Below are 17,005 nucleotides of genomic sequence, written 5' to 3'. Positions count from 1 at the left end.
TGGTGTTCTATATAAGAGTGCTACTCAAAGTGGTGGGCTGTGGACCATCAGTTGCCACTATTCTGTTAGTTTCCAGAAAAGAAAGATACATTATAAAATGCATATAAAATGCTTATGTAATATTGTATTATCTGTTTACGAAATAAATATAAAATTTTTTAAATTGTCAACTTTAATTATATTCATTATATATATTGTTTCTGATATAAATTAATATTACTAAGAAATATTACCGGTCCCTGGCACACTGGAAAATAAAAAAATTGCCAGTACACCACCAGATAGTTTGAGAAGCACTGTTTTATAAGGCTGACAAGGTGACTTAGGTTCTTTAACCCTCGGCAACGGAGTAATGGGTCACTGACGAAGATTAGTTAAATCTGAAATCAGAGTTGATATGAGTCCATCTCGCATGTTATAGGGATTGAACCTGTCTCCCTTGTCAGTCGTTAGAAAAGTGCTCTCACATGGCTAAAGAGTTGTTTTGACTCTTATTTCTAGCAATGCTGGTGCTTACTAACACCCTCCATCACTTTAGTGACCTCTGTACTTGTTACCTATCAGTTTTAAATTGTGACTAGCTACCTTAATAATTTGTGTGTGTGTATTCATGTCTTTGTGTCCGTGTTTACCCCCACCCCCACCACCACCATCACTTGACAATCAAGGTTGGTGTGTTTCTGTCCCTGTAATTTACCAGTTCAGCAAAAGAGACTGGTTGAATAAGTACTAGGCTTACAAAGAATAAGTCCTGTGGTCAATTTTTTCAACTGAAAAACTCTAGAAGGCAGTGCTCCAGCATGGCCACAGTCAAATGACTGAAACAAGCAGAAGAAGACAAGAATAAAACATACACAGTAGATGTTGACTTGTAAGATGAATATGACCATCACTGACAAATTATCTTAACCTAAATGTTAAAGACAATGGCAGCCAACATTAGCCATGCTGAAATATATAATTACAACATGGCTAGAATTCTGACCTAGATTGCTAAGTGGTCCAGAATCAAGCAAGTGCAAGATCTCCGGCTTAGCATTGAGGTGGATGATATTCTAGGATTTCCTTTTCCTAAGCATTTGGTTGAAATGCAGCTTGAAGGCAGACACTTTCATTGGCTTATTTGCAGGCAAGGACGTTACATTCATTATTTCTGTGTCCTCCTTCAGAAGTGGACAATGAAGTTGGAGGTGAGAGGATTGATAAATCTGCCAACCCACCCAATAAATACATACACACACACATGCATATATATATATACATATATATATATATATATATATATATATATATATATATATATATATATATATATATGTATATATATGTATACATACACACACACACACACACATATATATATATATATATACATATATACATATATATATATATATATATATATATATATATATATATATATATATATGTTGTTGTACTTGGGGATGGTCATATTGCCAGTTTAGCCAATAAAAACAGACTCACTGTATATTTGGTGTTAATTTGCTTCAGCTTTATATTACATTAATCATATTTCGGCCAGAGTTTTTTCGTCACACTTCTGTGACCTCATCAGTGGTCCTTTGCTTTCTTCTTTCTTATGTGTGTCTCACCTTGCTAACTATCAGCCATTTTCTGTATATATACACACACACACACACACACACACACACACATATATGTATGTATATACAACACATTTTAGATGTAGTTAATGCATCAGCATGGCCGCTGCTCTAAGCTGAAACTATAAAAAAAAATTTTTTTTAAAAAAGTAAATCATGTATTGAATAATTCATCACATGTGTGTGCATGTTTGTTTATGTGTGATTGTGTGTGTTTGTGTATGGTAAATAAAGATCTCAGTATATGCTGTAGAGAATATTCAATATTTTAAAATAAAAAAATCAATTCAAAAAAGTCCTGGATCAATTCGGAATTGATAGAATGAAGAAATCAGTTATTGATATTGGAGACTTCTTGAGTATCATCAAAGATGTTGCTAAGACATTGTCGATTATTACCAAAATTTATTACTAACATATTTACAATTACCTTACTTAACATATATATGGTTACTTAAATATATTACAAAAAAAAAGAGACTGATTACTACCACATGTTCGCACTCCGTCGCTTACAACGTCAGGGTTCCAACAGAACAGCCTGCTCATGAAATTAACATGCAAGTGGCTGAGCACTCCACAGACACGTGTACCCTTAACGTAGTTCTCAGGGGATATTCAGCGTGACACAGTGTGACAAGGCTGACCCTTTGAAATACAGGTACAACAGAAACAGGAAGTAAGAGTGAGAGAAAGTTGTGGTGGAAGAGTACAGCAGGGTTCGCCACCATCCCCTGCCGGAGCCTCATGGAGTTTTTTAGGTGTTTTCGCTCAATAAACACTCACAACGCCCGGTCTGGGAATCAAAACCGCGATCCTATGACTTCCAGTCCACTGCCCTAACCATTGGGCCATTGCCCCTCCACACTACCACATATATTATTGGTATAATAATAGCTATGGTTATTTTGTCTGTCTTTACGTTCTGAGTTCAAATTCTGGTAAGGTCATCTTTGCCTTTCATCCTTTCGGGGTCGATAAATTAAGTACCAGTTGCATACTGGGGTCGATCTAATCGACTGGCCCCCTCTCCAAAAATTTCAGTCCTTGTGCCTAAAGTAGAAAAGAATAATAGCTATTGTCAACTAAATTATATACTATTGCTAAATATATGACAAATATAATATTAACTGTAACTAAATATTTTACTAATATATTATTTACTATTAACAAATACATTAATATTTACTATTACCTATTTACTGTACTTGATTACAAATACACTTGTCACTACTACTACCTATTATTGATATAATAGCGACTATTACTAAATATCAACATTTACTATTACTAAATAATTGACTTATATATCATTTACCATTAATAAATATATTAATTGTGTCTGGGGAGAGTCATTTTCTTATTGTGCCTTAAAATTTAACACACACACTGGTAAAATTTCCACTTATTTCTTATTTTTATTTTCTTAAAATTTTCATTGCGTCTTGCAAACCTTTTCAATAGTCTTACGAAATCACATAAAAAATCTTGCAAACCAAATCCAAAAATGAAATATATTAATATTTACTATTTGCTATATCTGGTTACCAAATTTATTACAAAGATAGCATTTACTATTACTAGTTATATTCCTAATATATTGTTCAGTTTTGCCAAATATATAACTAAGTGGATCTTTACATGTGGTGCACCAAAACATTTTGGTGTTGTTATTAAATTAATTTTCAGAACAGTTTTCATTGAAACATTTGTACGGATTCTCTCATGTCTTAAATCTATTTAATATAATATAGTTGGCCAGTGCAAAGTAGTTCTGTGAAACCAAGTAACATAAGATTAGCAGAGCAACATACAAACCACATTTCCCTGCTTTTGTTGTTATATTTTGATTTCTTTGTATCTGTCACATACTTCATGGTACACTCCACATTGATGTAGCCACTAACGACCAGGTCAGAGCTAATAACATCCGTCAGAAAGTGTTAATTAGATCTATGACTGTAGTGAAGTAAGTGCATTGTAATTTATACATGCTTGTGTTTCTTGAAATGTTGTTATTGATTTCTATGACCTGGAAAAACAGAAGGAATGAAGAATATTTAAAATGATAGTCCCACAGCATGGTATCTTGTGGCAGTGTTTTCTCTTTTAGTCTTAGGCTAACCAATGCCTTTTAAATCAAACTGGTTTATTCTTTAACTCTTTTACTTGTTTCAGTCATTTGACTGCGGCCATGCTGGAGCACTGCCTTTAGTCGAGCAAATCGACCCCAGGACTTATTCTTTGGAAGCCTAATACTTATTCTATCAGTCTCTTTTGCTGAACTGCTAAGTAACAGGGACGTAAACACACCAGCATTAGTTGTCAAGCGATGTTGGGGGGACAAACACAGACACACAAACATATACACACACACACACACACATATATATATATATATATATATATATATATATATATATATATATATATATATATATATATATGTATGTATATACTCTTTACTCTTTACTCTTTTACTTGTTTCAGTCATTTGACTGTGGCCATGCTGGAGCACCGCTTTTAGTCGAGCAAATCGACCCCAGGACTTATTCTTTGGAAGCCTAGTACTTATTCTATCGGTCTCTTTTGCCAAACTGCTAAGTTACAGGGACGTAAACACACCAGCATCGGTTGTCAAGCGATGTTGGGGGGACAAACACAGACACGCAAACATATATACACACATACATATATATATATATATATATATATATATATATACGACGGGCTTCTTTCAGTTTCCGTCTACCAAATCCACTCACAAGGCTTTGGTCGGCCGGAGGCTATAGTAGAAGACACTTGCCCAAGGTGCCACACAGTGGAACTGAACCCAGAACCATGTGGTTGGTAAGCAAGCTACTTACCACACAGCCACTCCTGCACCTATAAAATGATGAATAACCTTAATCGATTTTCGAACCTTATTGGGTTCTCAACAGAGAAGTCTACATCATGTGTGCATGCGAATGTGTGCGTGTGTGTGTGTGTGTGTGTGTGTGCGTGTGTGCATGCGTATTAATACATACATTTACACACACGTGTGATGGATCTCTGTTGTTCAGCTAAATTATTCATTCATTGAATTAATGTGTAAGCGGCTGAGTACTCCACAGACATGTGTTACCCTTAAAGCAATTCTCATTTAGAATCAACATGGTGCAGTGAGGGTCAAGGCTGGACTTCTTGAATCCCAGGTAGGATCCATCTGATAAGCAGCACTTTCACTCTGGTTTCACTCACAAAGAATGGATCCATCTGAGAAGTTGTTTGTTATTGCTCTTCTCTTTGACCTATTTTGATGAATAACGACCAACTTCAGCAGGGGTGGGATAGGATGGGAGGCTGTCATGGAAGTTGCAGATATTACAGCTAGTCATGTGTGTGTGTGTGAAATAATGTCATATCTCTACTAAACAACAGCTCAATAATGAAATCTTTTGAATAAAACCCAGCCAATAAAGGGTGGAGGCATGTGGCTTAGTGGTTAGGGTGTTGGACTCATGATTGCAACATTGTGGTTTTGATTCCTGGACCAGGTGACGCATTGTATTTTTGAGCTCCAGTCCACTCAGGTGGCAAAAATGAGTAATCCTGCAATGGACCAGTGTTCCGTCCAGGTGGGAAATATATACGCCATGGAACCGAGAAACCAGCCTTTATGAATCGGCATGGCTCTAGAAGGTAACTTTATTTTTTAATCAATAAAGGAAGTCCACTAGAAATAGTGGTTTCAAATTTTGGCACAAGGCCAGCAATTTCAGGGGGAAATTGATTTCATCAACCCCAGTGCTCAGCTGGTACTTATTTTATTGACCCCTGAAAGGACAAAAGGCAAACTCGACTCAGACAGCATTTGAACTCAGAACGTAAAAACAGATGAAATGTTGCTAAGCATTTTATCCAGAGTGCTAACAACTCGGCAAGCAAACCACCTTATATGTTAGAAATATTAAGAACAATGCTAGAGAAGGGTAAAGGATAAAGGGCCCTTCAATCATGAATGACCATGGGATTACACATAGAAAGTTATCCTCCGAGGCATAAGTCCAGGCATGGTTGTTTATAGAAGACCAGCAGTCGCCCATGCATACCAGCCTCCCCTCTCCATGCCATCGATGTTATCCAAGAGAAAGGCGAAGGCCAAAACAGCTTGGTACCAATGATGTCGTAACTCATTTTTACAGATGAGTGAACTGGAGCAATGTGAAATAAAGTGTTTTGCTGAAGAACACAACACATTGCCTAATCTGGAAATTGAACTCACTACCTCATAATTATGAGCCCAACACTCTAAACCACTGAGCCATGTGCCTAGAGAAGAGTAAATCATTAGCAACGCCCTTAATATCCCAAATATCCTGAACCCTATTGTAACAATGAATAAACCCCTACACACAACTTGAATATAAAATGCAACAAAGCTGACTATGTTTGTATGTGTGCTTTTGTGTTTGTGGTTCATATAGACATTGTTTGGACAAGAGTGGTCTGCATTTAGGTCAGGTAAATAAAGAGTTCAACAAATGGAGAATGATAAATAACAGACTTAAAATAACTACTGAGGGTTGATATAATTCACAAAGTAAACCTACAAGGTGATGCTCCAGCATGGCCCCGGTCCAATCACTAGAACAAGTAAAAGAACAAAGAATGTATATATTTTCCAGGTCAACATTATAGATGCTATTGTTACCTGTGATAAGAAAATAACTGAGTCCTATATTTTAGCAGTTTATAAAAACGATTGTTAGCTCAACACTAGGTGTGATTAAACTTTCTGGCAGTTTGGTTGGTGACTTATCAGTCAAGACAAATTAAGGAGAAATCAATCCTTTATACTTGTCGTGTTTACAAACAGAAAAACATATTGATGACATGAGTAATATATATATATATATATATATAGGCGCAGGAGTGGCTGTGTGGTAGGTAGCTAGCTTACCAACCACATGGTTCCGGGTTCATTCCCACTGCGTGGCACCTTGGGCAAGTGTCTTCTACTATAGCCTCGGGCCGACCAAAGCCTTGTGAGTGGATTTGGTAGAAAGAAGCCCGTCGTATATATGTATATATATATATATATATATATATATATATATATATATATATATATGTATGTGTGTGTATATGTTTGTGTGTCTGTGTTTGCCCCCCAACATCGCTTGACAACTTATGGCGGTGTGTTTATGTCCCCGTAACTTAGTGGTTCGACAAAAGAGACCGATAGAATAAGTACTAGGCTTACAAAAAGAATAAGTCCTGGGGTCGATTTGCTCGACTAAAGGTGGTGCTCCAGCATGGCCGCAGCCAAATGACTGAAACAAGTAAAAGAGTAAAGGGTAGATATATATATATATATATATATATATATATATATATATATAGGTGCAGGCATGGCTGTGTGGTAAGAAGTTTGCCTCCAAATCACATGGTGGCACCTTGGGCAAGTGTCTTTTACCTTAGCTTCGGGCCAACCAACTGGTGTTGGTGTGTTTATGTCCCTGTAGCTTAGCAGTTCAGCAAAAGAGACAAATAGAATAAGTAGCAGGCTGAATGAAAAAATAAGTATCAGGGTTAGTTCATTCAACAAAAAATTCTTCAAGGTGGTGCCCCAGCATGGCTGCAGTTTCATGATTGAAACAAATAAAAGATAATAAAAGATATATGTATAAACCATAATACAGATGGGTTGAGGTTCGTTTCAGTGGGTTATTGATGAACAAAAGTGTTACATCAAGCAAAAAATACATTTTCTTCAAGTAAATAAAGAGAAAATTTAACAATTAGAAATGTTAAATCTCTGAACGAGGTATAAGCAGTAACTGCACGACAACAGAAAGTATATTTGCCACTTAAATGTGGCTGATCCCTAAGGGTAGATGTTACTGTTGCTTTTAGCCCCAGGAAAACATCTCCTCCAGCTGGCTATTGACACACTTTCTGTGCCCTGTCAGTATTTGCAAAGGGAGGTCATCCTTCCCATTGTCACTGGAAAAAGGATATAAGTATTTGCATTGGGAGCCCTTCGCATTGAAGATCGGTGATTGTCGTACGCTGACGAAGGGTAAATACCCAGAAACTCGGGTCCATGCGTATCACGTCAGATCAAGATGGGAAGGATTACTTCCCTTTGCAAATATCGACAGGGCACAGAAAGTGTGTCAATAGCCAGCTGGAGGAGATGTTCTCCTGGGGCTAAAAGCAACAGTAACATTCACCCTTAGGGTTTAGCCGCATTTAAGTGGCAAATATACTTAACAATTAGAATGTCTCACAAAATAGAACAGAGAGAAAGATGACCCAACCAGCCAGGTTACGGCTGTGCAATGTGTGTGTGTATGTTAGCACACATTTGGTTTGATGTCAACTGATCAAAAATAATTAATTAAATTACAATTGATTGAAAATAGTTGTATGTCAAAACAATCGATCAAAGTTATAATTAATCAAAGTAAAAGTTGCTTAAATCAATAATTAATTAAATTAAAACATTAAAAATGTGATATAAACACACCAGTTGTCAAGCGACAAAGGTGGGGGGGGGGGACAAACACAGACACAAAAACACACATACACACATGACGGGCTTCTTTCAGTTTCCATCTACCAAATCCACTCGCAAGGCTTTGATCGGCCTGAGGCTATAGTACAAGACATTTGCCCAAGGTGCCAGGCAGTGGGATTCAACCATATATATATATATATATATATATATATATATATATTAGATAGATAGATAGATAAATAGATAGATATAGAACTAATCTATAAGTATTAACCTGTATTTAAAATGCTTGTATTCATGTGTCAGGGTTATCACAGAAATCAAAACTTTGACATACCAAGCAGAAAAAGTGGTACCATTATTATTTAGGATATCAACTAGCTCTGTACAGTAGAATATTCCATTTTTGAACTTCTTTCTTTCAACATCTCAAATGTAAGTTCTCTTTCCTGGAGACAGAGGCTCGTCTCATCTGACGATGGAATGAATCGACAAACATTATTTTGGACCACTGAGCCCCCAGAAACAGTTGTTGGATTTGTAATGCTTTCCTTTCATTCTCTATATCATTTCTTTTCTGTGTAAGTCAGACATTTTTGTATATAAACACATATACATTTTTTTGTATTTCATGTATTTAGTATACTTTATATATTGCAATGTGGGGAGTTAGGGGTGATGTGGTTGCAGAAATTGTCTGACAGCCATGACTGGGTTCTCCTGCTTGTGTGGCATAGGGCAGAGTCCTGTTGCTAGACCTAGGGTCTTCCAGCAGCTACCCTCTTGACCCAGGGCAGCACTACCTCCTCCTGGCACTTGATGTAGGCCTCTGCTTTGAGTCTGAGACCATGTGGGAAAATGAATGGAGGCATAACGTTGCTATCACTAGTGATCACTCCAAACACCATGATGTTGACTGGGTGTTTGATTTTTATCACTCTTGGTGTATGTCCTGAGATTGACACCCAAACACTCTGAAATTTTCGTTTTGGAGTTTCCGGTGCAAATGCCAAGCAGTACAGCATGTCATTTCCAAATTTCTGGCAGAGTGAATTGCATTATGGTGCTGTTTTTCTCACAGACGGTGCCCAACTGATCCTACTATACTGTGTAGTCGACAAAATCAAAAACAATGTGCATGCACAAAATAAAAAATATAAAATGGCGACAGTTTACCCATCGCTCCCTGTATATATATATATGTGTGTGTGTGTGTGTGTGTATGTATATATATATATATATATATATATATATATACCGGTGTAAGCACATGAAATGTGCAACAAGGTGGAAAAAAGAGTACTCAAATACCAGAGGTAGAGTAATATGCTTTATTTAAAAGCAGCAGAAATATAACAAAAAAACCGTTACTCTGAGTTTCACGTTCCCGTTCATCGGACTGTCCGATGAACGGGAACGTGAAACTCAGAGTAACGGTTTTTTTGTTATATTTCTGCTGCTTTTAAATAAAGTATATATATATATATATATATATATCTGTAAAAATATGTGACACTTATTCAGTAGCCATGATAAGTGTCACATATTTTTACAGATAAATTCCTCTATTTGCATAATATCGAGGTCTCTTTCTTTTGTTGTCCTTCCTGTCAAATATATATATATATGTATATATATATATATATATATATATATATATATATATACATACACACACACACACACACACACACATATATATATACATACATACATACATACATACATACATACATACATACATACATGCATGCATATATGGGTACGGAACGTCACCAACGATGCAAAAAACATGATATACGTAAACGAGAAAAAAATGGAAAGCAGGACAAGTAAACACAGGGAAAGGACCCTTCATCAGTTATCGGCTGTCTATCTACTCCTCATTTCGAGCATGTATATATGTATGTATGTATGTATAATCATCCATTTGGGGTCAATAAAACTGAAGCCAGTGCGATTAACTAGTTTCCTCCTTGAAATTACTGCCCCTGTGCCAACGTTTGAAACCACTCTTACCTAAGCACAAAATCAAAGGAGAGAGAGAGAGAGAGAGGCCAGTGAATACCAATGACCTCAGTACTTGACTTGTAACTTATTTTATGGACCCCAGAGAAATGAAAGGAAAAGTCAACTCCGGTGGGATTTGAACTCAGAATGCAAAAAGCTAGAACAAACACAGCAAAGCATTTTGCCTGATGCTCTAACGACTCTAAGACGTATTTTATCGAGTCCCTAAAGATGAAATGCTAAGGTGACCCCTGAAAGAAAGAAAACGGACGTATTTTAGCAGAATAGTAATAGTCCTTTCTACTCTAGGCACAAGGCCTGAAATTTGGGGGAGGGGTTAGTCAATTACGTCGATCCCCGAAAGGATCAAAGGAACAGTTTACTTTGGACTCATAACGTAATGACGGACAAAATATTGCTAAGCATTTTTGTCCAACACGCTAGCGATTCTGTAAGTTCGCTGCCTAAATAGTAGTAGTATGTATAGTTGTGTATGGTCACACATACACACACACACACACATACCGCTTTGCTTTCCATGAGTCCCGTCATTTCAGTCGTTTGACTGCCTTGAACAAATCAACCCCAGGACTGTTTTTAAGCTTGGTACTTATTCTATCGGTCATTTTGCTGAACAGCTAGATTGCGGGGACGTAAACACACCAACACCAGTGGGTACAAACAGACACAGAGATACACACATAATTTTGGACGTATACATACACACACTCACACAAACTGTGTGGTAAGTAGCTTCCTTATCAACCACATGGTTCTACGTTCAGTCCCACTGTGTGACACCTTGGGCAGATGTCTTCTACTATAGCTGCAGTCTGACCAAATCCTTGTGAGTGGATTTGGTAGACGGAAACTGAAAGAAACCCTTCGTATATATATATACACACACACGTGTGTGTGTGTGTGTGTGTGTGTGTGTGTGTGCTTGTGTTTGTCCCTCTAACATCGCTTGACAACCGATGTTGGTGCGCTTACGGCCCCGTAAATTAGCGGTTCGGCAAAAGACACCGATAGAATAAGTCCTAGGCTTACAAAGGGTCGATTAAAAAGCTGTGCTCTAGCATGGCCGCAGTCAAATGACTGAAACAAATAAAAGAGTAAAAGAATATATATATATATATATATATATATATATATATATATATATATATATGTATGTATAACACACAACGGTGGTGAAAAATAATATTTATGTTAGCTTTGACGTTACAATTCATTCAACAAAGGAGCGATGCGGTTTGAAAGAAATGATATCATTGTAATTTCCAGTAAACAGCTGACGAGTCGAATGTGACGCAATGCAAAACTGTACACAAAAATCTATATGAAATATAGGGAATGCAACAGGGATTACTTTACTAATTACTTTGGAAAATATCAATGAGTTAACTAGAGCTGTAATTTTACTATTAACAATAACAAATAAATCGTCGTCGTCGTCGTCATCGTCATCATCATCATCATCATTATCGTCAGCATCATCATTGAGGTTTCGTGCACTGATATAGATAAGGGAGATAACTCACATGTCAAACATGTCACTTGAGGTGGAAGCTGGTCTTTTATTTCGTTTGATGTTTCTTCACCTGAAATGGATTCCACACTTTGATTTACTTTTTAATTTTTGAACGAAAACGGAAAGAAACGGTAAAAGAAACCGAAGAAAGGCAAGTAGCAATGTCATCGTTTGTAAAAGGAGATTACTGAAGGAGTTTTATGTTGTGGATGTCAATTTGTTTTGTATTGTTTCTTGTTATCGGGAAAAGAAAACTTAAGAGTTTCCTGATTTTACTTAAAACGTCTACTTTCACTTTCACTTTAAAGTAAATCTGGATTTAGTTAACTATTAAATGTGCATCATTTAAATATTAATAGTAATTATATTAATTATTATTTTTTTCTAAATTAGGCACAAGGTTAGCAGTTTAGATGGGAGGGGTTCAGTCGATACCATTAACCCCAGTACTAGATTTAGTATTTTATTAACTCCTGCAAGAATGAAAATCAAAACATCGATGAGATTTAATTACAGAATGATATATATATATATATATATATATATATATATATATATATATATATATATATATATGTATATGTATGTATGTATATGTATATAGGGAAAGTTACTGTCAGTTGAATGAATACAGTAATACATTTTAATCTAATGACTTGAAGGACCCAAATCGCTTGAGAGAAAATATATAATTGATTTACATGGAGTAGAAGAGCGAAATCAACAATAATGGTTGTAATATTAATACAGATATATATAATATGGACATATTAAATCCAGCTAAGTCTAGTATTATTATTCTTTGCTTCCATTTACGAACCCCACAAAATAATTGAAAACCTTATTAATGATCATTTTGAACTTATAAACAAGTGGAGGTTGATGCGACATTAATTTCTAAAATGATGTTGCTGCTGTTCTTATAGTTACTTAGCCCTAGGCCAATCCTGATTGAACAGACAGACCTATATCACCAAAAACAGTCAAGCCGTGACCATCTCGTCTTTTTTTCAGTGTGCGTTTTTAGGTTATAGGATGTGATTTGTGATATTTGCTGCTATTTCTAGCAGTTCAAGCTACCATATACTGGCTAACTCCTTCGATGGCTTTATGATTAATTAATACAGTTAATGAATTTAGTGGCAACTGAGACTCGAACCCGGAATGTGATTAGAAAGTTCATCTAGAACTTTCTATCGAACAATGAAAGCTGCCATTATTAGAGATTTATTAATTTGAGCCGAAGGCCAACTTTTGAAAAGAAGAAAAAAAAAAAAAACTGGAAGTAAGAATTAAATCTATTTCTAATCAATATATTAGTGATAGCTTTATTCTAATTGCACCAGGAGGGATGAGATATTAACTCAAAACTAATTACTGGTAATTATAATAGCTTGAACCGAATTGCTAGAAATAGCAGCTATAAACTCCTTTAACCTACATCTTACCACCTTAAAAAAGAGTGGTGGGAGGTAAATACGATCTTTAAAATATTGCTGAAAATAGATAGGATGGTCACTTATGGAACGTCTTTGATCATAGGTTTGTTTAGTCAGAACTTACCTGTGGCTCTACTACTACTACTACTACCACCACCATTAGTACTACTATTACTACTACTACTACTACTACTACTACTCATTATTCATCTAGTCACGCATTATTCATCAAACCACCTGCCAACGGTCTTTTTAAATATGTGTATGTGTGGAGAGAGAGAGAGAGATAGAGATGAACCGAAAATGAAATCCGCGTTTTTTTAAAAGTCAGGGTAGCTTGACCCTTTTTGAATAAGCTAGACACAGCTAGAATGTTCGATGTGGGGCTTTCTCTGTGCCCTCGGTGGTGTATGTTTTCATTAGCATACATATAGCTTCTCCGCATTAAGAAAACAGCAACTTCAACAGTTATGATTACAAGGAAACTTCAAAAACTGGATTCGATTTTTATAAGGAGTCCGGATGTGAGTTGAATTATAAGAGTTCTGGGAAGACTGAAAGCCAAGTCTACAACAATGGTTGTATTTGAACTTAGAATGTTGACTATCGGGACTGTTTCATGATAATAAAACTCCTTGTCACGCTAAAATATTATTGTTCTTTAGGAATTTAAGATTTCAGTGTTTAACGTTATGATACCAGCTTCTCTCACCGTTCTTGAGATACACAGAAAGTACTTGATGTGTGTATAGTTACATTTTATAATCAAATTGTTATATTAATTTCGCTGTCTATACTAGGAGATTACTTGAATGTTGTTGTTCCACACCATTGTGTGGGTGGGTGGACAGAATCGTTAGTGTGCCGGACTGCTTAGCTGTACTTCATCCGGTTTTACGTTTGAGTTCAAATTTTGGTGGCGATAAAATTAGTGCCGGTCAAGTACTGGGGTCGATGTAATCGACTTTACCCCCTCCCCGCAAAATTTCAGGCCTTGTACCTACAGTAGAAAGGATTATTATTACTGTCAAACGGTAAAATGTAATTAAGTTCCAATTATAGCCATCTAGTCTTTTACTCAATGTATCTAAATTATAGACTACATTTTTAAAATAATAACAATACAAATGTGATTTGAGGGAAATCTGGCAGCTATTTCTCGCAGGTCAAGCTTGATTATTTATTTATCAAGATGTGTATTGCCACCTCACTTTTGTTTTTAGTGCTGACTCCTACGCAATGTTTTCTTTCAATCATAGCAATTCTCCATTCGTAAATAAAAACAAATATTTTTTAACAAAGACACATTTCCGAGACATCGACCCAGGACTTGACTACACTAGCGAAGTGTCCCCACCCCTTATTTTTAATTCATTTAAAATTTCTTTATCAATATAACGTAGAGAAAAAGAGAATTAAAAATTTTTTTTTAAATGGTAATGGCTATTTTTTTCAAAAAAACTGTAAGTTTAAAAATAAGAGTAATAAGTGATAGGGGAGATAGATCGGCCAGGATCGCTGCTAGTCCGGAGAAAACCGTCAACGATCGGAAGAGAAGTTGACCGTTTCCCGACAACCAAATCTTTGCTCTCTCTTTCTCTTTGTAGCTGTCTATGTGTATGTGTTCGCGCACACATACGCATTTTCCTTTTCTCTCTCTTATCTTACCCTTCTGTATCTCTTTGTTTTACTGTCTGTCTGTCTCCCCTCCCACTCTTTCTCTAGAGAGTAATTATCAAGCTCATTGCAGAAGACAATATTGAAATCCAAAAAGGCGGTGAGCTGGCAGAAGCGTTAGCACGCCGGGCGAAATGCTTAGCGGTATTTCGTCTGTCTTTACGTTCTGAGTTCAAAATCCGCCGAGGTCGACTTTACCTTTCATCCTTTCGGGGTCGATAAATTAAGTACCAGTTACGCACTGGGGTTGATGTAATCGATTTAATCCCTTTGTCTGTCCTTGTTTGTCCCCTCTATGTTTAGCCCCCTGTGGGCAATAAAGAAATATATATGTACAATATGATGGAAGTGTGGCTGCATCATAAGAACTTTGGGATCTTTTTTAAAACGGGAGCCACATTTTTCATTAATGTTTTACGTAGTGTTTTTGGTACCGAAAGACTTTCAAACTTCGTATACTTATCTATTTTGTGTTATAGAACAGAAAAATATTTTTGTATTCGAATTTATTTCATGTAAAAAATTGTGTTATTTCGATAATTTCAACCAATCACTGACGTCCATTCAGCCGATATACATTAAGTGCCGACTACATAAACAAACGATTCTTCGTTTTATTTGCTTTTTTCATTTTAAATTTGCTTTAACCCTAACCCTAACCCTAACCCTAGGGTTAGGGTTAGGGTTAGAGTTAGGGTTAGGGTTAATTGTTTCAGAATCGTTTGTTTATGTAGTCGGCACTTAATGTATATCGGCTGAATGGACGTCAGTGATTGGTTGAAATTACAGAAATACGACAACTTTAACATGGAATAATTTATGGATTTCTTTTTTTTTAAGAAGACTAAGAGAAAAAGATGTTTTATATGACACATTCTACCAGTGTTCCAAGTTTCAAAGTGTTTCGTTAATGAAAAATGTGGCCCCCGTTTTAAAAAAGATCCGAACTTTGCTTCCCAATCACATCGTTCCAAGTTCAGTCCCAGCTTTATCACCACTTCTTCAACTGATAATGTAGGATTTTTGAACTAAGCTTTATTGCCAATTCTTCAACTGATAATGCAGGATTTTCTTCAAGTAATGCCTCAAGGAGCTTATCATCAAACTCAACTGGATGTCCTGTTCGATCTTCATCTTCAAGTCTGAATTTTGCAAAGCATCTTCTGCAAGTTCTTTCATTCAAGCATTCTTTCCCATAGACTGAGTGTGTTTCGAGTCGCTTCGGCTGCAGAGTTTCCTGTTTTGTACTCATAAAGCATTATGTGCCTCAAATGCTCTTTGGATACTTCTACGTTAGAAAGGGTCTTAATCAAAGAAATTTTAATTCTATTATTCTGTAAAATAATATTTAATTAGTTTAAATGTACACAAATGCATAAAAATAATTTTTAATTCCATTAGACATTCTAAAATACTATGAAATTTCATTCAATTTTAAAAAAGATAAAATCGGACAGAACTTATGGGATGACCTGATATGTAGGCAATTTGCTAGATATGGCAAACTAAGTAAAATCGTTGTCTTCCACACATACAGGCTTCTCCTTTCTGGTGCTGGTGCCACTTAAAAAGCATTCGTGCTGGTACTGCATTAATGCACCAAACTAGTGGCATGTAAAAAGCATCCAGCATACTCTGCCAAGTGGTTGGCATTATAGGAAGGGCATCCAGCTGTAGAAACCATGTCACAACAGACAACTGGAGTCTGGACAGCTCCATGTTGAACCGTCCAGCCCATGCCAGTGTAGAGAACAGATGTTAAATGATGATGATACATACATCCTTAGAATTTGATGTCTGTGTTCCACGCTGGCCAGCTTGATAGGAACCAATAAGTTGTAGGAGTACATCGAACTCCAATGTTAGCTTTAGCATGGTTTCAACAACTGAATGCCCAACCCTAATACCAACCACTTTATGGGGCGTACTAGGGGTCTTGTGTGGCAAGTAACTTAGAAGGAAGGAAAAGAAAAAAGCCCCCTTGACTGAGTGGTGTGGGGGTATTTGAGAGAGAGGAGGTGGCTTTATGACAAGGAATGAGAGGCTTTACACACACACACACATACACACACACACAAGCATGAAAAAAGACCCCTTGATTGAGTGGGGTGGAGTATTTGAGGGGGATTTATGGCAGGGGTGAGAGGCTTTACACACACATGTGCACATATGCACACACACACAAGCATGAAAAAAAGACCTTGACTGAGTG

The 17,005-nt window shown here is 36.4% G+C and overlaps 1 protein-coding gene across 6 annotated transcripts in view; it reads left to right on the top strand.

Moving 5' to 3' along the window:
- LOC106872175 (delta-1-pyrroline-5-carboxylate synthase) overlaps positions 1-17,005 on the top strand; it is a 61,388-nt gene that overhangs the window by 7,889 nt on the left and 36,494 nt on the right. For 2 of the 6 annotated variants that reach the window (XM_089339827.1, XM_089339825.1), the window contains exon 1: positions 11,686-11,828. The exons of the other annotated variants lie outside the window; for them this stretch is intronic. The gene's annotated coding sequence lies outside the window, so the exon portion shown is untranslated. Of the gene's footprint in view, positions 1-11,685; positions 11,829-17,005 lie in introns of those variants that run through there. 6 annotated transcript variants of the gene reach the window in all.

This window comes from Octopus bimaculoides, chromosome 22 (genome assembly GCF_046866305.1).
Source record: "Octopus bimaculoides isolate indiv1 chromosome 22, ASM4686630v1, whole genome shotgun sequence".
NCBI lineage: Eukaryota > Metazoa > Mollusca > Cephalopoda > Octopoda > Octopodidae > Octopus > Octopus bimaculoides.
Note: the sequence above shows the minus strand (reverse complement) of the source record. Positions and strands in the feature narration are given on the sequence as shown.